We start from the raw sequence: 24,363 nt of genomic DNA, 5'->3' as shown, positions 1-24,363 counted from the left end.
TCGCCTTCCATAGATTAGACAAAGTTAAAAGAAAGTTCAAAGGCAGCGATGGAAGGGGGGGCACCTTTGCAGCAGCCACCCATGCTTTCCTCTTTGCACCCCTTGGAGCAAAGGAAGGGGAGAGGAGAGCGCAGGGTTCGCTTGACTTGGAAGCATCCCCCCATAGCTGGAGCTCAGGGAGAACCTTGCCTCCAGAAAGAGGGTGGGACGGGCCGAGATCTGCAGAAGCGACAGCCTTCTTCTGCCCTTTCAGATTTCTCCCAGTTGTGTCAAAGTTTGGGGAAAAGAGAGGTCTTCTGTGTCGCCTACCTTCATCCCAACATTTCAGGGGAAGCGTCAACGATGAGAAGGTCACCTCGGACACCCCTTTGCTCATCTTCCGGAGCCAAAGGGTGCCCAAGCAAGGTCATTTTTGAGCTGGGGTTCTGAAGAAACCAGAGGGGCAGTTGGTTCATTCTGCATCTGTTGTGGTCGCCCCCTCCCTCTGAGGACTGTCAAGTGATGTCTCTGTCAAGGATCCCCCCCCCCGCCCTCTTCAGGTAACCTCCTCGGAGAGGATGAATGTCTTCCAAATCCAACAGATGTTCACAACAAGAGGATGGGAGGATCATCCCGCCTGCCTCCCTCCCCTCCTTGCAGGCCACCTACAAACTCCTGTGAGCCTGAGCAGCGCGGCCCTGCTTCAGGCGCCCCTCCGGCTGGCCGTGTTGTTCGGCTGCCTTCTTGAAAGCCCGTCTCTCTCCAAGTGTTCCCACTGCTTTAACGGTTTTCGGGGGGGGGGGCAGTTTTGCTGCCTGTGCCTTGGCCAGACCCAGCCATTTCGGCATTTGATGTATTGCTTTGTTTCATCCTCTGGAGCTCCTAGACACCTTAAAATGATGGGCTGGAAGAGAGTAAGAAAACATAATAATCATTCTGATGGCACAGAGGCGCTGGCTGCTTGTGGGGCGTCGCAGAGGCAGCCTGATTTTCATTAGGAGCAAAGTGATGGAATGCTCTCGCCAGCGGTCCAGGCAACACGAGGCGAGTCCAGATCCACGGCTGCAGGAGAGCAGCATCCGGGCTGCAGGAGCTCAGCCTCATTCCAGCCCGACCCTGAGCCCAAGGCCACTCGGCCACTGAGGCCCGGCAAAAGAGCACAAGTCCCAGTTGGCCAGACTATGAAGGCCACCCAAGTCCGAAAAGCTCCTTTTTCAGGTCACAGAACCTGAGAATTATAGTCCAAGTAAAGAAACTTTCCTGAGCTCTGGCATAGTGAAATGTCCCTCTGATACAGAAAACTCAGACTTTGGACATTTAGGGCCCCTGCAGAGCGAGAGGTTGGGAGTTCAATTCCCCACAGTGCCTCCTGGAAGAAGAGCCAGCCTGGGAGGCCTTGGGCCAGCTGCACAGGAGTCCCAGGGCTCCCCCTGGAAGGAGAGAAGGGTGAACCACTGCTAAGTACTGTCTCTACCTGGAAAACTCTGAAAAAAAGTTGCCGTAAGTCAGAATTAACTTGATGGCTCATTATTGTGAGGTTGATTAAAGGGAGAACAGGGATGAAACTGTAGTGTTCCTTGTTTTTGTTGGCCAGCTTTGGGGCAGGGGGTGGTCAGACTAGCTCACCCCGGGGGCTGCCTTTGGGACCCTGCCGGGCAACTGCTGCCTTCAAAGACCCACAAAGCTGAGAGGCATGTGAAACCTGACAGCCAGGGCGTGTCAAAGAGGCGTCCTTCGTGGAAAGCAGCAAAACCGGCAGCAGCATGGGGTGACTATCAGGGGAAGATGAATTTGTTTACTTCAAGCTCTGGCTGTGGAGTTCTGGAAACATCCTGGTGGCCACCACTAGGAACACAACACCCTCCAGCCTGATCCAGCAGCTTCTTCTTTTTTTGCCCTAAGTCACTAGCCCTGAGTTAGTGATGCAGCCACACGCCAGCACTTAGTTCCAAATAGAGTAGTCCTAGAACAAGCTGGAACTTTTAGCATGTATACATTACTGAAACAGATCTCCTGTATGGAGAATGAGTGCAGGGAAATCACCCCAGAGGGAGACCACAGCTGCTACACAAGGAGATCTGCAAGCAGGATCTGAAAGCGTTAGGAATGCACTCTGGGAAACCATGGCGGCCATCTGAGCAACTAGATTAAAGAAAGTACTTACTGAAATGATACATAAGGATCAAACAGGCTTCATCCCCAAACAGAAACTTATGTCAAATATAAGATCAATAATAAACATTTTGGAATGTTATGAAACACATCCAGAAAAACAAATGATCCTGATCTTCATAGATGCAGAAAAGGCCTTTGATAATGTGAACTGGGAGTTTATGCCACTGCAATTAAAGAAGATGGGGGCAGAAGGAAATTTTTTACAAGCAATTCAAGCAATATACACTAAACAGAAGGCTAAGATCAAAGTCAATGATCAAATAACTGAAGATATCCAAATCGAACAAGGCATGAACCAGGGCTGCTCCATTATCTCCGTTTCTATTTATTTTAACACTAAAGATTTTGAATAGACAAATAAGAGGAAATAATGGAATTAGAGGCCTCAGAATCAGGGAAGAATAATATATTACAAGCATATGCTGATGACTTAGCATTGATACTAGAAAATCCCCTGGACAGTATGGAAGTACTATTGAGAACAATAGAAGAGTTTAGAGCTGTCACAGGATTTAAAATAAACTACCAAAAAACCTATAGAGAGGATGTGGAAAAATTGATAATGAAAACTGGTTTTGAGGAGGTACAAAAGGTTAAATATTTAGGAGTCATTATTAAAAAAAAGACAAGTAATTTGATGAAATAAAATGATCTCTCAATCCTGAAAGAAATACAGAGAGATTTGGAAGATTGGGAAAAGCTACAAATCTCAATGATGGGATGAATCTCGATAATAAAGACGAATATTTGACCAAAATTGCTATTTCTATTTCAAAACTTGCCAATTCTATTGAATTATAAATACTTTAAGGACCTAGACAGTCTGACCTCGAAATTTGTCTGGAAGGCCAAAAAGCCAAGAATAAAACTTAGAACACTGCAAGATTTAAAAGAGAGAGGAGGATGAGGACTGCCGAATTGGTGATTCTATTACAAGGCCTGTCCTATGGTTTGGATAAAAGAATGGATAACATTAGAAAATCAAAGACTGTTGAAACTGGAAGGTCATGATTTAAAGATGGGTTGGCATGCATACGTAAGGTATGGAAAATTCAAAAAACAGACACATTTCTCAGAACATATTGTGAGGAAAGCACTATCTTTAATATGGCAAAAATTTCAAGTGCAAACTTATAAGAAAATTCCAATATGGGTAGCCGCAAAAAATCCATAGCCCCAATAGAGGCCTTTATATTAAAAGTGCTAAGTCAGGAGTTCTACACACGTATAAATACTTGTTAACTAAAGATCAAACTCTGAAAAATAAACAAGATTTAGAAGGATTGGGTCTATCAACAGACTGGTGGTCAATGTTAAAATTAGAATCAAGATATAAAAAGGATAAAAATATGGACTTTTTTGAGGGGAAAGTTCAGGTGGATGAATTATGCATTTACACAAAAGAAAAAAATAATAATAAAAAAGTGTACATATCTATTAGAGTATGACCTGGAAGACGTGAGGGTGAAGGTAGTGCCGGTCAAATGAGCACAAAACTTTGGTTATAACATGGATATAGATGACTGGATGAAAATGTGGAAAGATAGTTATAAGTTCATTAAACTAGTTAATCTTAGAGAAAATATCCTTAAAATGTTTTATAGATGGCCTCTTACTCCAGTAAGATTGGCAAAAATGTCAGAAGGGATCAGTAACGCTTGTTGGAAATGTAAATAAATAAATAAATCCAGGGACTTATTATTATGTATGGTGGTCATGTGAAAAAGCAAAAAATAAATAAATTTGGTTACAGGTTTGGGAAATGTCACAAGAAATTGTCCAGCAAAAAACTAAGCTTTAAACCTGAAATATTTTTATTGAATATAATGCCAGAGACTACGGATAAGAAAACAAAATATTGTCTGCTGTACATTTTAACTGCAGCTAGCTTGCTCTGGGCCCCAAAATGGAAGAATGGAGAGACACAAACGATGGAGGAGCTATTAAAGAAGCCATTAGACATTGCAGAACGAGATATGCTTTCAGAGGCAATACGGGATCAACCGAGATACTTTGTAAAGGAAAGCTGGAAGCTGATATATAATTGGGCCCAGGAAAAGACAGGAACTTAGGGGAAGAAATGATTGTGGCGAACCAGTATTTGCAAGAACCCCTGATGATATTAGATAACCTAGACCAGGGGTGTCCAAACTTTCACCTTCCCTGGGCCACTTTAGAAGATGAAAATTTGTTTTGGGCCGCATGGGGGGGCAGCCCTAGCCGTCTTCCGAAGCCCCACTCCAAGCACGCTTACCGGCAGCTGCGATCTCAGACAGCAGAGGCTGCCAGCTTCGACTCCGGCGGCTTTATGGGGCCGGGAGGGGGTCCACCTATTGACAGGGATGGCGCAATGCAGTCACGCATCCACCCTGTCTCCTCCCCTCCCACTCCTTCCTTCCCTCTCCCCCCCCCAACCATTGTGACGTGCTCGGGCCGTATTCCGGCTGCAAGCGCCGGCAGTGTAACTTGAAACTTTGTAATTTCTTTAAAAATAAAAAATTGCACTGGGCCGCATTACGAGCCGAACTGGGCCGCATGCAGCCCACAGGCCACAGGTTGGACAAGCCTGACCTAGACAATGGCGAAATCTCTTTTATATATATGTAGTATGTAGGTATCCTTCAGTCTCGAGGGATTATGATAACGTCCTCTGTATGGAGGACTTGGAACAGCGTCTAGTGTGGCTGAGAAGGCCAATTCAAGAGTGACCATTCCTTCCACACCAAAGACCAATACAATCTGTCCCCTGTCCAGCTCCCTGATTTTGCTGCTTTCAGGACTGCCTCTTTGCCTCGGCCTGCTGGACTAGGGTCTCTTCAAATTGGGAGAGGCTGTGATGCACCGCCTGCCTCCAGGCTGAACGCTCAGACGTCAAGGTTTCCCATCGGTTGAGGTCCATTCCTAAGGCCTTCAGATCTCGCTTGCAGATCTCCTTGTATCGCAGCTGTGGTCTCCCTCTGGGGCGATTTCCCTGCACTCTTTCTCCATACAGGAGATCTTTTGGAATCCGACCGTCAGCCATTCTCACAACATGCCCAAGCCAGTGTAGACATTGCTGTTTCAGTAATGTGTACATCATCATCATCATCATCATCATCATCATCATCATCATCATCATCATCATCATCATCATCATCATTGATTTTTTAAAAAGAGAAGGAAACCATGGCAAGGGTCACCAAAAGTCAGCATTGACCTGATGGCATATTATGAGTTCATTAAATGTACCCTTCAGAGGCAAAATAGTCCTTGCCCTCTTGCGAGATCTGAAGTGGGTCTGATATTTGTGATGGTTGAGGTCACTGCATAGATATTAGTCCTTCAGTTTCTCCCTTTCTGGGCCCAGATGTCCCCTCGTGGTCCTTCCGTCACACAAGCATTTGCATTAGAGATCATTCCTTGGAGATGGGCTAGCGGGAAGTTAACAAGTAACACCACATGCCTTTTTTTTAAAATGCACCATTGATGGGAACAAGTTACTTCTGGGGGCTTCACGGTAGGTTCATAATATAGTAAATGGCTTTTGGGAAGCGGCTTTCCGAGCTGTGGAGGCCCTTCAACAAGTGCTGAACAAGCACCCGCAAACCGGCCCAGAAAAACCTGGCAAGCTGAATAAGCGAACGCAAAGGCCATCCGAAGGGAGACGCCACCTTCGTGCTGGTTCCTTGAGCGCAGGCGAGAGGCGTTTGGAGGGGCAGGCGAAGACCCCGCTGGATGCTTTTTATGGGATTCAGCTGGGCCCCTCTCTCACCCATGGCCTCCAGCCCTTTTTCCATTTCCATTTCACAGGCAGTATCTTGAGGCTGGCCTCCGGCCATGAGGTGTATAAACAGAACGCCTTACATTTAATTAAAGCTGGTAGTAAAAGTCAGTCACTCAGAGTCAAGAAATCCAGCGATTCATGGCAGCGCCTTGCGTTTGGCTGCAGTCTTGACTTCCTTCGGAAGGCAGCTTTCCTTAAAACACACACACAAGCACACACACAATGTGCTGAACCATTACAAAAGCTGTCTACATGGTATGGATTTCTAGAATGACTCTTGAGAAAGCCCCTCCATGCCAGAGGAGGCGAGCTTTCTCCTCCCAAGTGCAGGCAGCTTTTTCGACTACCCTTCCTGCAACAGATTGACCCAGATGATCTCTTTGGAGCCAGCTATTTGTAAAGAAGCTGGAGGAGGTGTGCAGGGGGACTGAGCACTCTTGGATCTGGTGGCAGGCAGTGGCACATTCCCCCCCCCCATGCCCCAGCACTCTGCTACCGGGGGAGCCCCCTGACCTCTACTCCTAGTGGTAGGGCTGGACATGCTTCCCTGAAGACGCTTCTCCAGGGACCATGAGATGCAGCCAGGCATCTTTCATGAATCGGAAGGGAACATTCCCAATAACTGGGCATGCAGAACGCGGCCTCATCTGTAGGGATGTTACCAGTGTTGGCCACAGACCAACTTAAACAAGATTTCAGGGTCTTGGCCGAGGAGACCCACATGAGTTTAGAGCTGATGGTAGTTTCCGAGGGGGAGACCAACAGTAATGGAGGAGCACAAAAATGGGGTACTGCGTTCCACCGCCTGTCTTGCTGTCCTTGAATTGTGGTGCTGGAGGAGAGCTGTAGGGATGCGATGGATCACCAGAAAGACCATGACATCCCTACTAGATCAAATCAAAGTTGCCCACATGCTAGAACCGAAAGGGACTAAAGCGAAGCCTTGGGCATATCGTGCAAAAGACAAGAGCCCCTGGAAGAAGAAGCAAAGCACGCCAGGAACACCTGGTCCTGGGCTCCAGGGTAGCCTCTGGCTGGCCTCCAGGTGACAAGGTGCAGGTTTGACCCAGTGCCTTCCTGATGTTTTCGGGATGTGCCCAGTCCTTTGAGGCCCCATCAACCCAGGTGAGAAAGTCTGCGCGGATTATGCCGGTCACCCGGCGAGGACTGCCTGTTTCCAAGAGGTCCAAGGGCTTTGCCACATCTGCATCAACTCTACTTGGAAAGGCTGAAGGAGCACTTACGGGCCTGCACAGGCAGCACAGGAAAGCAAAACGGGGTGGGCACCACGATGTGGGAACAGCCATGCCCCGTGCGGGACCAGGTCTCCTGCAGTAACCCTCTGGGCGCATGTCTAGTTGTGCTTCAGAGCCATTGGGAGACCTCTGGTGTTTCACGCTCTGAATCTTGGCAACCTGTCCTTGGCTGCCGTCCCTGGGTCTCCCCACGCTCTGACTTCTATCCATTTCCCATCCTCGCTGTTCTTCTAGTTCTCGATGCCACCTTACCTCTTGAGGGCAGGCTCCTTTGTCACGATGACGGGAAGCTGCCATCCACTTTGCCCTGAGCCGGCTCCTCCGTTTCCCATCACAGCCCCTTCCCTCGCATCGTTCGGGCTGGGCTTCCGTCGGCGAAGCCGTCCAAGACGCAGCTGGTGGGAGAAGGGTGCTCCAGACTGCAGCACTTACTTCCCTTTTTTTAACCTTTCACGTACGATACCCCAGTGGCTGCAGCCTGAATCAGAAGCCACCTTAGCTGACTCTTTAAGGGACTTCCCAGTTTCTCCCAGTAAGACAGCTGCTCGGCTTCACTCTGACCGCCAAGTCTGCACACCTGTGGCGTCCAGCTGCACACCCAGGGGAACACACCCCAGCAGCAGCCGCACCTGGAAGGCATAAAGCATTTAGAGTTCAGAAGGAGAGCAAACTCCCTCAATGGAAATACTGGCTGGGGATCTGTAGCCTTTCAAGCTCTTGATGCTCAAAAGACTAGGGAAAACTTTCTCCCTCCCTGACAGACTGGCGCCAGGGAGACCAAAGACCAACCAGCGCCTCCCTCGTCCACATCATCTTTGCAGGCGCTCTCTGTTTAGAAAAGAGATGGGCGGAATTGCTCCTACGGGATCCAGCCGTGTGGACGGCTGGAATAGTTGGGCTAAAGGAGTAAACGGGTTCTCAGCTGCACCAGGGAAATGGACGTTCTGAGGATTTTAAAAAGATACAAACTTTTTCCAAGCAGAGAAAGGCCCAGGAAGGCAAAAAACGTTCTGCTAAGGGGGAGGGGGGAGACATCATCACATCAGTCCCCTCTGCTGTTGCTCCAGAAAAAGGGCAGCTGAACCAGTGGCCCATGAAGGAAGGCCGTCAAGCCTTGGCAACGAGAGATCCTTGGGGATGGTTTGAGGGGTTTTGTCGCTCTAGGAACATGACTCCATAGACCAGACAGTGGACGCCTCGTCCCCCAGAGTTACCTGTCTAGGAAGGATGGAAACATGTGAGGCCTCTGTGTGTACAAACCACCTTTTCCCAATGGATGCATGAAGAATGCTGCACACACAGCCTCCGACAGAACCCACCACTGAGCTCTACTTGGGTGCCATTAATTGGTTGACATGAGAGGTGGGTGAAGTGCGACCTGTGGGCAGAATGGGGCTTTCCGGGGGTGGGGTGGGGGAATCATCATTCTGGGTACGAACACTTCTGAGTTTGTGTTGACCTTTTCCCAAGTTTCGTGTTCACAGAAGTTGGCTGATCTGGAAATAACCACATTTCCATCTAAGAATCTATATGCTTTAGACTCTTTTTCATACCCCAGGAACCTCATTTTCTTGGCTTGGGAGTTTGTGTCCTGGTGGAGATTTGAACCCAGGCCTTTCGAGTCATACATCAGTCTTCTACTCACCGCACTGGGGGGCAGTGGAGAAGATCACACTCTGCGGAAAACTGGGGCCTTGTCCGGTTATTCCTAGAAATCGGAAGCTGAAGGATAACTTTTCAAGTGGCCTGGGGGTGGGGGTGTTGCCCACCCTCCTTGTTAACGGCACAGATTAATTTCTGGCGTTATCTTGATGGAAGCCATTGTCTTTGGAGGGTCTCTCTCAACCCTGACCCTTCCTCCTCCACGTTGTCCCATCGGAGCGGTTTCTGCTTTCTTAGGGCCCTGCCATGAGAGCTGGATGGATCAGCTGTCGGGTCATTCCTTTAACGCTCTTCACCTTATTTCACTCAATCAGAAAATAAAGTTGGAAAGCAACAGGAGTTTTACGGCAGGGCTGCCCACTGCGGGACCTGATAAATCTGCCAGACAATTTATTTGATCTTTGAACTCCTCGGTCCCTTGGAGGGGAGCTCTGCAGTCTGCAAAAGCAATCAGATAAATTTTTAAAGGGGCAAAAAAAAAAAAAAAGCGCCCTCTAATAAGACGTAGGCCTGGTCCCCCTCCAGGTGAAATTTATAGCACTTGATGGAAAATCATCAAGTTTTAAAATGTTACGTGCGTAATGGGAAGGGGGAGGCATGAGTGTGTGTGTGCGTGGGTTAGATAAACAGAAGAACCAGTTCACCGTGCAGGGATGTGAAGGCTGCAATGAACGGTCACCCGTTTGGGGATCAGAACAATGCTCTGCCTCCTCTCCCCCCCCAACAGAGCTGCCGAGGACGGGCAAGTCATGAAAATGCACTGACCTTTTCAATTGCATGTCTACCCTTCATTTCTCTTTCTTGCTGCCTCCCCCACCACACCCAAACCACTTGCCCTGTTCAGTTGGGAGTCGGAGGGGGGTGAGCGGGTGCTCTAGATTTGGGAAACAGAGTGAAGCAGGGGACGTCTCTGTTTCTGAACCTCTCCAAAGCGGTGGGAAAGCAAGCAAGCCGGACAGGTCACTCGGATTGGATTGCAGCTCTCTTGAAGAGCTGGACTTTGCTTCCGGAGGTGAAACCTCCAGGGCAGCGGCTTTTGTTTCAGGGGATCTGGAGTGACTGGCCACAGTGCCCGGCTGGTGCAGGAGGGAAGGGCTCACAGTCAAAGAGAGAAGGAAGGAAGGAAGGAAGGAAGGAAGGAAGGAAGGAAGTGTTACATACAGCACTGATGTTACCTGTCTGTCATGGGTTTGGAGGGAAAGTTCCATCCTATGGGGAGTGGAAGGCGGGACATCAGGAGGAGGGGCTGTACTGTATAAATATGTGATGCCTGTGTGGTGAGAAGGAGACACACTGACAGATGCTGAGAGACACTGGGTTGTGACGAAGCAGCAGCTGGGAAGAGGAAGCTGTTGTGGGAGTCTGTGTGTCAGACAGGGTACTTCTGTGTGTCAGAGTACCAACCTGATAGGTTCAGGTGTCTGTTGGTTAGCCAGAACTGATAGGTTCAGGGTCTGTGCTTTAAGTTAAGGGTTCTGGGTGAACCAAACTGTATGCTTGTATGAGTGAGAATAAGCCACGTTACTTTATCCTATTCACCTGATTGTTTATTTTTCCCTGTGTGTATTTAAAATAAACCTTATTCTTTTTATTGTTTAAAAATCCATCCCTGGTCTGTGTGACTTCTTAAAGGGAATGGTTGGTGGCAGCTTAGTGTAACTGTGTGACATATCCCAGTAGGTCTGGGTTTGTCACATTGATTGGTGTCCAGCGTGTGGGATACGACTGGTCCAGTTGTCCAGTGGTCCAGCAAAGCCTTGGCAAGTGTGCCCAGAGCAAGGGGGGTCTAGTCAGGGACAGTCTGAGGCGCGTAGGTAATCTTCTAGGTGTACCTCACGGGGAGGTGCGCTAGTAGAAGAACGTGCCAACTGGGGAGACTTAGATTAAGGTGCTCTGAGGCAGCCTAGTTTTGGCGGGAAAAAGCTGAGGCAAAACTGCGTAGCAACAGTGATCTGGCTTGCCAGCTGAGAGGCCCAGCAGAGGGGGGTAGGCTCTGACTCGATACTGTTGCAAGTTAGTGCTGAAGAACAGCAATCTCTAGGGAGAGCTGGTTCTGAGGCAAAAAGGAAAAAAGTGGTCGTTTTATTTTGAGGCTTGACTTTTAAAGCAGCCTGTTCTGAGGGGGGATTATGCCCTTGACTCGAAGTCAAGTAGCAGACATGAGTGAAGTGAAAGACCCCCAGATTGACCAAGGTTCTGAGGATGAATTTGGCTCAGTGCAAGGTGATAGCACAGGAGAGCAGAACCCAGAACTCAGAAAATTGATCCTAGCCCAACAGCATGAACTGAGGGTGAGAGAAATGGAGGAAAGGTTAGAGAGAGAAAAAATGGAGGAAAGGGAAAGAGAGAAACAGCGGCAATTTGAATTAGAGAGAGAGAGAATGGAGAGGGAAGAAAGATTGGAGAGAGAGAGAATGGCGTTTGAATTAAGAAAACTGGAACTGATGAACCAGAACAATAATAACAATAGGGATTCTGAGGGAGGCCAATTGTCTAAGGCTGACCTGAAGAAATTCCCTGTGTACCACAAGGGAGATTGTCCTGAGGTGTTCTTTTCCCTAGTGGAAAGAGCGTTTGTGGACTTCTCAGTGAGGGAAACTGAGAAGATGACCATCATGCGGTCTTTAATCAGTGGTAGCCTGGCTGAGGTTTATGCCGAGATGCCTGAGGAACTGATGAAAGATTTTGCAGAGTTTAAAAAACTGGTGTTTGCCAGACATGGGATAAATGCAGAGCAGCTGAGACAAAGATTCAGGTCCCTCACAAAAAAACCAGAACAGACTTTTACCCAAGTGGGGGCCCAATTGGTGAGGCTGCTTGAGAAATGGCTATCGCAGGAGGGAATAGAGACCTATGAGCAGCTTAAAGACTTGATAGCACTGGAACAGTTCTATTCAGTCCTGCATGGGGAATTGAAATTCCAGGTGAGGGAAAGGAAACCGAAATCTGTGGCAGCAGCCGCAGAGATCGCAGATTTTATTTCCCAAATAAGAAAGCCCTTGGGTGAGGGGAAATCTGTAGGTAAACCCAAAGAAACCTACAGCAAGTACTCTCAGGGACCAGGGAAAAGCCAGCAAGGGGGAGGGGCCCATGGTGAAGGGAAGCCCTCAGACATGAAACTAAGACCTCAGATTTTGGAGGGAAAACCAAAACAAGATGAGAGAGAATCAAAATACACCAGAAAATGCTATTTCTGTCAGGGAAAGGGTCATCTAATCTCAGAGTGTGAGAAATTGAAGCAGCTAAAAGGAATGGTGCCTCAGGAGTCTAGTGGAACCAAGCCAAAAGCTGTGTTCTGTGTCCAGAAAGAGCAAAGCTCAGTGTCACTGAGGGAGCCTGTTGCCATGACTACTCAGTCTGGAACAGCTACCTCTGTTGATCAGGCTGAGGAAAATGGTCCTCTTATAGAAGTAAAGCGCTGCTTGCTGATAAAAACAGATTCTCAGTTGTTTGAGACAGCAGGGGTGGACGTAGGAATACTTGACCGTCAGTATAGGGGGCTGCGGGACACTTGTTCCCAGGTAACCCTGTGCCATCCAGATATTATTCCTAGGGAGTTTATAATCCCAAATGAGAGCATGAAGGTAGCAGGGATTGAGGGGCAGGTAATCTCTCTGCCAGTAGCAGAGGTACCTGTCAACTTTCAAGGCTGGAGGGGGGTTTGGCGGCTAGCGATTTTATCGACTCTGCCAGCAGCCGTGCTCGTGGGAAATGACCTGGCTGAACATGTGAAACAGGTGCTAGTGATTACACGCTCACAAGCCACCACGGGGACAGTTCAGGGGGGTAATGATGAGCCAGAGACGGAAGCAGGTGGGGGAAGTTCAGAAGCTGTGGTGGAAACCTTAACCACAGACAGCAGATTTGGACAGGAGCAAAAGGCAGACGCCACTCTCCAAAAGTGTTTTGAACAGGTGACTGACGCCCAGCTAACACCTGAAACCCCAGTGAGATTTCTGGAGAAAAAGGGGATTTTATATAGAGAAACCCTGAGGAATATCTCAAAAGGGGGAGATGGGATCAGAAGTCAGCTAGTGGTACCTGAAAAGTATCGCCCCATGATTTTAAAAAGGGGTCACTCTGACATGTTTGCTGCACACTTAGGGGTGAAAGGGCCCCTTGAGTTGATCAAGCAAAATTGGGAGCAGATCACCCAGGATGACCCACTAGACGTTGTGACATACATAGACACCTTGATGAATGACCTAAGGAGAAATCTAGAGCTGGCAGCAGAAAACCTGCAAGCTCAGAAGGTCAGACAGAAAACATGGTATGACCACAAAGCTAGAGAGAGGCACTTTGACCCAGGGGAGGAAGTGCTTTGGCTTAGGCCCTGCAGAGAGAATAAACTGCAGCTCAAATGGGCAGGACCATATAGGGTCATTTCCAAGATGTCAGACCTGAACTACCTAATAGAGCAGGAGGAGAACCAAGCAAGGAGGGTGGTTCATGTGAATGCCCTAAAACCCTACTACAGAGGGGAACAGAGGGTTTTATTCGCGATAAAAGCAGCTGAGAGTGAGGAAGCGGAATTACCCTTCTGGGAGGGTAGAGGGGAAGTAAAATACAACCCAGAGGAGGTAAAGATCAGTCCTGCACTCACCCAAGACCAGCAGCAAGAACTAAAAATGCTGCTTAGTAAATATCAACAGGTGTTTTCCAACAAGCCGGGGATAGCGAAGGGAGTGATGCATCGGATCCACACAGGGGATGCACCCCCGCAGGCAGTATCCCCATACCGTGTAACGGGACCCTATAGGGACAAGGTGCGGAAGGAGCTGGATGAGATGCTGAGGGAGAACATAATCGTCCCCTCTTCTAGTCCTTGGTCCTCTCCGATAGTCCTTGTGGACAAGCCTGATGGGAGCATTAGGTTTTGTGTCGATTACAGGAAATTAAACCGTGTAACCACTCCTGATGCCTACCCAATGCCCAGGCTAGACAACCTGATTGAAACCATAGGGGGTTGTCGGTTCATCTCATCATTGGACCTGGTAAAGGGATATTGGCAATTAAGAATTGATCCCAGGGATCAAGAAAAGACTGCCTTTTGCAGCCCTTTTGGTCTCTATGAGTTTCGAGTCCTGAGCTTTGGTCTCAGAAATGCACCAGCCACATTCCAAAGGCTGATGGACCAGACCTTGGCAGGGCTCAGTGACTTTACAGTGGCCTACATTGACGACATAGGGATCTTCAGTAATACCTGGGAAGATCACCTGATACACCTGGAGTTAGTGCTGCAGAGGTTAAGTGCAGCAGGGCTAACAGTAAAGGCCAGCAAGTGTCAGCTGGGTAGCCCAGAAATAAAATACTTGGGTCACATGGTAGGGGGAGGAATGATAAAACCCCTGGAGGCCAAAATAGAAGCTGTTCGTGATTGGCCTAGACCCAACACCAAGAAAAAGGTCAAATCATTTCTTGGGTTGGTGGGCTACTACAGAAAGTTCATCCCGAGGTTTAGCGAGATTGCGGCTCCGCTGACCGATCTGACGAGGAAGACGGCTGATGACCGCATCCCGTGGACCAGCGACTGTGAGGCGGCGTTCCAGAGGTTGAAGGAGGCGTTAATCAACTATCCTGTCCTGCGTGCTCCAGACTTCGACCGGGAGTTCATCATCTACACCGATGCGTCTAACAGCGGGGTAGGAGCAGTTCTGTGCCAGGAGGATGAGAATGGTGACCAGCATCCAGTGTCCTACCTGAGTAGGAAACTTCAAAAAGGTGAGAGACATTTGGCAACCGTGGAGAAGGAGTGTTTGGCCATAGTCTACGCGATCCAGAAGGCCAAGCCTTACATCTGGGGAAGACATTTTATTCTGTGTACTGACCATTCACCATTGCAATGGTTAAAGACAATGAAAACCCACAATAGCAAACTTATGAGGTGGGCTTTAAACCTACAGGACTATGACTTTGAAGTGAAAGTGGTCAGAGGGTCAGTGAACTGTGTTGCTGACGCCTTATCAAGAAGACCTGAAGATTGAAGACGGCGAAAGAACATGGACTATATGTGTATATATGTTGACAAAAAGTAAAATGTACCTGGTTTTGAATTTGGTTTGTATGAATAAAGGTAAATGGATGTAATGTATATGGTAAATGTTTAAATGCCTATTTGCTATGGTTTAACTTAGAATGTAAGTATAAGTAAGTATGATATGGTATGTATAACTGTTGTTGTGTATTTTATACAGGTTGTTTTTTTGGTGAAAAGCACGTTAGCTTTCCCCCTACAAAACAACTTATAAAGAGGGGAGGTGTTACATACAGCACTGATGTTACCTGTCTGTCATGGGTTTGGAGGGAAAGTTCCATCCTATGGGGAGTGGAAGGCGGGACATCAGGAGGAGGGGCTGTACTGTATAAATATGTGATGCCTGTGTGGTGAGAAGGAGACACACTGACAGATGCTGAGAGACACTGGGTTGTGACGAAGCAGCAGCTGGGAAGAGGAAGCTGTTGTGGGAGTCTGTGTGTCAGACAGGGTACTTCTGTGTGTCAGAGTACCAACCTGATAGGTTCAGGTGTCTGTTGGTTAGCCAGAACTGATAGGTTCAGGGTCTGTGCTTTAAGTTAAGGGTTCTGGGTGAACCAAACTGTATGCTTGTATGAGTGAGAATAAGCCACGTTACTTTATCCTATTCACCTGATTGTTTATTTTTCCCTGTGTGTATTTAAAATAAACCTTATTCTTTTTATTGTTTAAAAATCCATCCCTGGTCTGTGTGACTTCTTAAAGGGAATGGTTGGTGGCAGCTTAGTGTAACTGTGTGACATATCCCAGTAGGTCTGGGTTTGTCACAGGAAGGAAGGAAGGAAGGAAGGAAGGAAGGAAGGAAGGAAGGAAGGAAGGAAGGAAGGAAGGAAGGAAGGAAGGAAGGAAGGAGCTGACGGTGGGTGGAAGGAAGGAAGGAAGGAGCTGATGGTGGGTGGAAAGAAGGAAGGAGCTCATGAAGGAAGGAAGGAAGGAAGGAAGGAAGGAAGGAAGGAAGGAAGGGAGGAAGAAAGCAGGGAAGTAATGAAGGAAGGGAGAAGCACCCAGATGTTGGGATGCCAAGATTTTTCTCCCCAGCACGCTAAGACCAAGCAGCTGGGTTTTAGGCTCCATGAAAAGCCAATCCTGAGCTCTCAAGGGTTATTTTTTAGGACCACAACATCCAGCATCCTCTTGGCTGCTCACTCTAGATTTCACTAAGCTTGAGCAGCTGCCTTAGAGGATGCTGATTTGGACATTAGAGAGAGATTTGCTGACCCTGGAAATCCATTCTTTGCCTGCCAAGAGCCTGATCCGGATCACTTACTTAGGCCAGTGAGTATAAAGGACAGTTTTCGTGCTGAGTTTGATCCAGCCAGCCTTGTGGGGGGTAAAATGAAGATTCTTTTTCGAGTCAAGGTGTAGGAAGCATGCTTGGAAATTTACAGCGCAGCTGTGCTCCTTGGTAACTGTATCTTTGGAGGAACAGATGGTGGAGGCACCTTCCCCTTGCAAAGCCATGTGGTTCGATCAGGGCCTAGAAAAGTTACATTTCTGGACTCCTTCCTGCTCTCCAGGAGCTGTACTTGAAGCTTGCAATGGAAAGGGCTTTGGTTTGTTAGTTGGAGCACCGGGAAGTGAAAAGAAAAGTGAAATAAAAAAGATTCCATCTGAACACGAGGAAGAACTTCCTGACGGTCAGAGCCGTCCGGCCGTGGAAGAGGCTGCCTCGGAGTGTGGTGGGGCCTCCTTCCTTGGAGGTTTTTAAAGCAGAGGCTGGATGGCCGTCTGTCAGGAGTGCTTTGATGGATGTTCCTGCATGGCAGGGGTTCGACTTGATGGCCCCCGTGGTCTCTTCCAACTCTATGACTCTATGAAGTGTGTAGGCTGGCAGCGAAGTTGCCCCTGGAACTTCCTGGAGATGTTTGGTGGGTCGGGGGTTGGAAAGGACCCATGAAGGCTGGGGTCCATCCTTTTTTTCCCATTCGTTTTCTCTCCTGGGGACCCCACCCTTTCGACAGGGAGTGTGAATTTAGCAATCCAGGCAAACTGACAGGGACCAAGGAAGATCCAGTACCTTACAGGGCAGGGTGTGACCGGGGAACAGTCAGCAAATCCTTGGCAGGATCAGCCCTGGAAAAATGGGGGAGGACTCTTCTAAGGTGGCAAAAAATGAACCGAGGGGAACCTTTCCAAGCGTCCAGCAGGAAATCTGTTAAGACCAGCGTAGGGGAGGTAAAGTTGTGCACACTCCAGGAGGGGATGATGTTGTCATGGCGAAGAAGCAGAGAAAGCCCAGACCGAACGGCTGCTGGATGTCACCCTTTCTGAACAGGTCTCCCACCCACGGGGATGGATTTCCTCCAAGAATCATTTCCAGATCGCTTGGAGACCTGTTTGGGGCGATTTCTCCAGCCCCGTTCATCCCAACTTCACTGTCTCTCTGCCTGGTTAATGTGAACCGGCCTTCAACAAAACAGCACACTGGAAAGTCAGATAAATCAAGCCAGGCTGGAGTTTCACACTCTGCACTTCCCTTGTGGAGGCTTAGAGTGTGACGACATTGCCATTTACTCCACCGTTTGGGTGGGAGCTGGCAGAGTTAAGACTGAAGTATTTATGGGCAACTACCTGAGGCAAAGCTAAGCGTGGGGAAGCCTGGTCTTTTCCCATGGGTGTCAGTCTATCCAGAATCACAGTGCGGTTTTCGAGCTAATAGATCCACCACTGACATGGTATTCTCACTCCGACAGCTGCAGGAGAAATGTAGGGAACAACAACAGCCACTCTTAGTGGCCTTCATAGACCTTACAAAAGCATTTGATCTGGTTAGCAGGGATGGCCTTTTTAAAATACTTCCCAAGATTGGATGTCCACCTCGTCTCCTTAACATCATCAGATCTTTCCATGAGGGAATGAAATGCACTGTAGTTTTTGATGGCTCAACATCAGACCCCTTTGACATCCAAAGCGGAGTGAAACAGGGCTGTGTCCTCGCACCAACACTTTTTGGGATCTTTTTTGCTGTCATGCTGAAGCATGCCTTTGGAGCTGCAACCGAGGGCGTCTATCTCCGGACTAGATCAGACGGAAAGCTCTTTAATCTCTCTAGATTGAGAGCGAAGACCAAAGTCCAACTGAAATGCATGCGGGACTTCCTTTTTGCAGATGATGCAGCCATTGTTGCCCACTCTGCTGAAGACCTCCAACAACTCATGAATCGTTTCAGCAAGGCCTGCCAAGACTTTGGACTAACAATCAGCCTGAAGAAAACACAAGTCATGGGCCAGGGCGTGGACTCACCTCCCTCTATTACCATCTCCACACAAGAATTGGAGGTTGTTCATGACTTTGTGTACCTTTGCTCAACGATCTCTGACACTCTCTCCCTAGATGTTGAGCTGGATAAACGCATCGGGAAAGCAGCCACCATGTTCTCAAGACTCACAAAGAGAGTCTGGCTCAATAAGAAGCTTATGGGATATACCATGATGCAGGTCTATAGAGCCTGTGTCCTGAGCACACTCCTGTACTGCAGTGAGTCATGGACTCTTTGTGCATGGCAGGAGAGGAAGCTGAACACCTTCCACATGCGTTGCCTCCGACGGATTTTTGACATCACCTGGCAGGACAAAGTTCCAAACAGAGCAGTCCTAGAACGAGCTGGAATTTTCAGCATGAACACATTACTGAAACAGCGACGTCTACGTTGGCTCGGGCACGTTGTGAGAATGGCTCATGGTCAGATTCCAAAGGATCTCCTCTATGGAGAATTAGTGCAGGGAAAGCGCCCCAGAGGGAGACCACAACTGCGATACAAGGACATCTGCAAGCGAGATCTGAAGGCCTTAGGAATAGACCTCAACAGATGGGAAAACCTGACATCTGAGCGTTCAGCCTGGACGCAGGCGGTGCATCACGGCCTCTCCCAATTTGAAGAGACCCTTGCCCAGCAGGCCGAGGCAAAGAGGAAGTCACAAAAGCAGCAAAACCAGGGAGCCGGACAGGGGACAGACTGGATTTGTCTTCAGTGTGGAAGGGACTGTCACTCTCGAATTGGCCTTCTCAGCCACACTAGGCGCTGTTCCAAGCCCTCCATACAGAGCACGCTACCATAGTCTTTCGAGACTGAAGGATGCCTAACTTTTTCTTTTAATTCAACCTGCAAGAGGTGGTTTATTTTGCACCAATTCAGCCAGAATTCTCGTTATTCTGGTGTGCCTAATTGCCTATCTTGATCCAAAGGGCAACTGCGAGCATGTCTGACAGTGATGTTGACATGGGCTGCTTCAACAGGGCTTGGAGTTACAGCAGGATGATTCATTTCAACTGCCTGCCTGCTGTCTCTTTTCCTCAAAAGCCATTTTTCTATTTGTAAAATTATTTGTGTCAAATTTAGCATTGTATCAGATCAGTGCTATGTCACTTTTGAGAAAAATACCAATATTTGACCAAAAAAAGGGCAAAGGGAAGCAGTAGAGCTATGTTTTCAGTGGAAATTGGCCCCTTTGGGGATAATTATCCTGATTTATCCTGACAATTAATTGTACCAGTGTGGATGACAACAGAGATGTTAGCATCAGAAACAGCCATGGACTTGGTTTAAAAACTTCAATACAAACTAGGTGTTCCGCCCTGCGTCATTGCACCCTTAGGAAGGTTCCCCCCCAACATAACCCTTTCAATGGGGCATATTAAATGGGAAAGAGAGTCCTTTGTCTGCATGAGGCTCATTCTTAAAGCAGCCTTAAAGCAGCCCTGCATGCCCAGAAGGATCCAGGACAACCTCTTGTGATAACTCTGACTTGTGTCTTCACTGCAGCAGTGGCAGATCTCAGTGCTACAAGACTGTTTCCTTCGGGTCTCTTTCCACTTAGAAGAAAAGGCATGTCTGCCGACTCTGGTAGCCCCTAGCCCACCACGTAATGGCCTCTTTGGCGAGGCCCACTGGCTAGGAAGCGATACAAAGCCTTTGGCCAATAGATTTCTTTTTCACCCAGTGTGACACATTGAAATTTCAGTATCGGGTCCCAGGAGCTGAAGAAGTCTGGAAAGCTACTTTTCAAATGACAGGTCCCAGAATCACTTATTCTGAACATGTTGCCTGGGGATTCTGGGAGTTGTAGTCCAAAACCATAGGTTTTTCCAAACTCTGGCCATCTGCAGCCGGTTATCACGAGAACCTGATTTTTCCTGTCAGACGCCCACAAGCGACCAGGGGATGTGAAGGGGCTGCTTGAGAGACCTGCTTCCCCTCCTGCAGGCCATGGGGAGTGGAGAGCTAACCGACTGGGGTCCGAGGCTGACGGGGAGAAGCCCACCAAGGGGACACGAGTTCAACGCGCTCAACACGGGAGGAGAAGACCACTGGATTTGGGGGCACAAAAAAGCTTTAACACAAGGACTCCCACCTCTTCCTGTCCCCATGAGCTGAAAAAGCTCACTGCCTCAGTGGAAACATGTTCGCACGTTGCGGGTGCCCCCAGGGGCCGGGAGTGAGATGAACCGGTTGGGGTGGGCGCTCTGAGGTGCCCGGTCACTTGGTTTCATGGTGCTGTTGGCCGCAAAGCACAGAACTGAGCACCACCGCAGTGAAGACAGAATGATTATCTCTGCTTCATTTCTAGGCTGTCTTCCTCCCAGGGATTAGAACAAGTCAGACTAAAAACATGATAGATGACCACATTAAAAACCAAATTAAATGTACCATTATCATCTTTAAGCATTCAAAACAAATTTAAAGGACACATTAAAAGAACCCATGTATGAGGGATTCAATCTTAGTAGTTTCTGCTGCACAAGTAGACATCGCTGTAGTGACACAAAGGACCCCCTCTGCCCCCCCCAACATGATAAGGGTGTAGCTCTGGGATGTCACAAGGGCCCTCCCCAACCTTGATTTCTGGCCCTAAGGTTTTAGAACATGAGGAGATGCCGGCCCAGCAGAGGCGCTTAATTTCATTCTACTTTATGTCAGAAAAGGTGGCGAAATAGAGGGCTCTCTCCATTTGGAAGTGAGAATCTCCTACAAGGCGTTCCTCTACTTTCATGGAAATACTTCCTTCCAACTGTCCTTAGATGTGTTGCATTCAAGCCTCCAAGCTGCAAACCTAGTTCCTCTGTAGGCAGAACGTGGTGGTCGGACTGGCAGCCGTGTGTGCATGCAAACCCCAGTTGCTACTGGTGAATTTTTGCTGACGTTTCTTCAAAATCATTCTGGCATCATCTGATGCTTCTCTGAGGTTTTGATCCAGCCGAGACCTCTGAGCTGGCTTTGAATTTTGCTTGAAGTGGGAAACGGTGTACCTCTGCAGGAAGCTTCGCGGGAGAAAGGTGAACTTCCTGTCCCCCCAGGAAAAAGCGTCTTTTCCAAAACAGGCAGATTTTATCGTTTTGCAGGAGGAGCTGCTTTTCCTCATTGGCTTCCAGCAATTTGCTCAGATAGCTTCCCATTATTTTTGGACTTGGATGGCTTTGAGTGAGTGAGTTATTGGATAGAACAACATTCACTTCAGACTCGGGTACCGGCCAATGGCCTCACCGTGAACTCGTAATCCTGGCCTCCAAGTAACAACTGTGAAAAATCAAGACCAATCATTTTCATTTTTCATACTGGAGGCTTTGGCGTTGAGGTCCCGTCCTCCTCCTCCTCCTCCTCCTCCTCTCCGCTCCCCCGTCCCCCTCCTTCATTTGTTTTCTCAGTTGCAAGAAAAATCTGTCCCGAAACATCCTGCTCTCCAGACCTTGGAAAGATGCTCTGATGATGGAGCTTCCCCCGAGGAAGGGGCCTAAACCGTACAAAGCGGAGAAAGCTTTCTGCGCTCAAACATGGAATCACCTGCAAACATCTTTGGCTAAGCGCGGTCCTGTTGGAAACTCGCTCCTGTGCATTTCTCAACAACACCGACTGGGGCGCCGTGGCAAAGCTCTCCCACAAATGTCATCCAAGGTTTAGCCATTTGTATCTGGACTGTTGCCCTTCTTTTTCCTTCCTTGACGGTTCAGTTGGGAGACAAGGAACAGGCGGAAGATCTCTTACGGAAGCTCCCTTGAAGGCAAATGTGGAATTCTCACCCTTTCCAGGGAGACCCTCTGTCATGCAATGGGGTGGAGCCTTGCAATGGACCCACCGCCGACCTAATGCTGCTCCTGGGACTTGTGGAAGGCTCACCCCCAGAGAGACTCCCTGTTACATACAGCACTGATGTTACCTGTCTGTCATGGGTTTGGAGGGAAAGTTCCATCCTATGGGGAGTGGAAGGCGGGACATCAGGAGGAGGGGCTGTACTGTATATATATGTGGAGCGTGTGTGAGAAGCTAGGAGAAGCTGGAGGAGAGCTGAGAGAAGAAGCTTGAGTGGGAGTCTGTGTGTCAGACAGGGTACTACTGTGTGTCAGTCAGTACCAACCTGATAGGTTCAGGTGTCTGTATGGTTAGCCAGAACTGATAGGTTCAGGGTCTGTGCTTCAAGTTAAGTGTTCTGTGTGAACCAAACTGTGTGTATGTATGATTGAGACTAAGCCACGTTACTGTATCTTATTCACCTGATCATTTTATTTTCCCTGTGTGTTGTGTAAATAAACCTTATTCCTTTATTTGTTAAAAATCCATCCCTGGTCTGTGTGACTTCTTATAGGGAATGGTTGGTGGCAGCTTAGTGAAACTGTGGCATCCTCCAGTAGGTCTGGGTTTGTCACATTGATTGGTGTCCAGCGTGTGGGATACGACTGGTCCAGTTGTCCAGTGGTACAGCAAAGCCTTGGCAAGTGTGCCCAGAGCAAGGGGGGTCTAGTCAGGGACAATCTGAGAGCACGTAGGTAATCTTCTAGGTGTACCTCACGGGGGGGGGGGTGCGCTAGTAGAAGAACGTGTAACCTCAGATTGGGGACTAGATTAGGGAGCTCTGAGGCAGCCTGTTTTGGCGGGAAAAAAGCTGAGGCAAAACTGTGTGGTAGCAGTGATCTAGCCTGCCTGCTGAGAGGCCTAGCAGAGGGGGGTAGACTCTGGCTCGCAACTGTTGCAAGTTAGTGCTGAAGAACAGCAGCAATCTATAGAAAGCTGGTTCTGAGGCAAAAGAAAAAAAAAAGTGGTCGCTTTATTTTGAGGCTTGACTTTTGAAAGCAGCCTGTTCTGGGGGGGGGGATTATGCCCTTGACTCGAAGCCAAATGGCAGAAATGGGTGAAGTGAAAGACCCCCAGGTAGACCAAGGTTCTGAGGATGAATTTGGCTCAGTGCAGGGTGACAGCACAGGAGAGCAGAACCCCGAACTCAGGAAAATGCTCATAGCCCAACAGCATGAACTGAGGATGAGGCAATTTGAAATGGAGGAAAGATTAGAGAGAGAAAAAATGGAGGAAAGATTAGAGAGAGAAAAAATGGAGGAAAGGGAAAGAGAGAAACAGAGACATTTCGAATTAGAGAGAGAGAAAATTGCTCTGGAAAAAGAAAGGATGGCGTTTGAGTTAAGAAAATTGGAAATGATGAACCAGAACAATAATAACAATAGGGATTCTGAGGGAGGCCAATTGTCTAAAGCTGACCTGAAGAAATTCCCTGTGTACCACAAGGGAGATTGTCCTGAAGTGTTCTTTTCCCTAGTGGAAAGAGCGTTTGTGGACTTCTCAGTAAGGGAAACTGAGAAGATGACCATCATGCGATCTTTAATCAGTGGCAGCCTTGCAGAAGTCTATGCAGAGATGCCAGAGGAACTGATGAAAGATTTTGCAGAGTTTAAAAAACTGGTGTTTGCCAGACATGGGATAAATGCGGAACAGCTGAGGCAAAGATTCAGGTCAATCACCAAGAAACCAGAGCAGACTTTTACCCAAGTGGGGGCCCAATTGGTGAGGCTGCTAGAGAAATGGCTATCTCAGGAGGGGACAGAGACCTTTCAGCAGCTCAAAGACTTGATAGCGCTGGAACAGTTCTATTCAGTCCTGCATGGGGAACTGAAATTCCAGGTGAGGGAAAGGAAACCGAAATCTGTGGCAGAAGCAGCCGAGATCGCAGATTTTATTTATCAAATAAGAAAACCCTTAGGTGCTGAGTGGAAATCTGTAGATAAACCCAAAGAAACCTACAGCAAGTACTCTCAGGGACCAGGAAGAAACCAGCAAGGGGGAGGGACCCATGGTGAAGGGAAGCCCTCAGACATGAAACCAAGACCTCAGATTTTGGAGGGAAAACCAAAACAAGATAAGAAAGACTCAAAATATAGCAGAAAATGTTATTTCTGTCAGGGAAAGGGCCATCTAATCTCAGAGTGTGAGAAATTAAAGCAGCTAAAAGGAATTGTGCCTCAGGATTCGAGTGGAACCAAGCCAAAAGCGGTGTTCTGTGTCCAGAAAGAGCAAAGCTCCTTGTCACTGAGGGAGCCTGTTGCCATGGCTACTCAATCTGGAACAGTTACATCTGCTGATCAGGCTGAGGAAAATGGTCCTCTTGTGGAGGTCAAGCGCTGCTTGCTCGTGAGAACAGATTCTCAGTTGTTTGAAACAGCAGGGGTGGACGTAGGAATACTTGACCATCAGTATCGGGGGTTGAGGGACACTT

This window comes from Pogona vitticeps, chromosome 5 (assembly GCF_051106095.1).
Source record: "Pogona vitticeps strain Pit_001003342236 chromosome 5, PviZW2.1, whole genome shotgun sequence".
In the NCBI taxonomy this organism is placed as follows: Eukaryota; Metazoa; Chordata; class Lepidosauria; order Squamata; family Agamidae; genus Pogona; species Pogona vitticeps.
The sequence above is the reverse complement of the archived record's forward strand: the minus strand, read 5'-3'. Positions refer to the sequence as shown.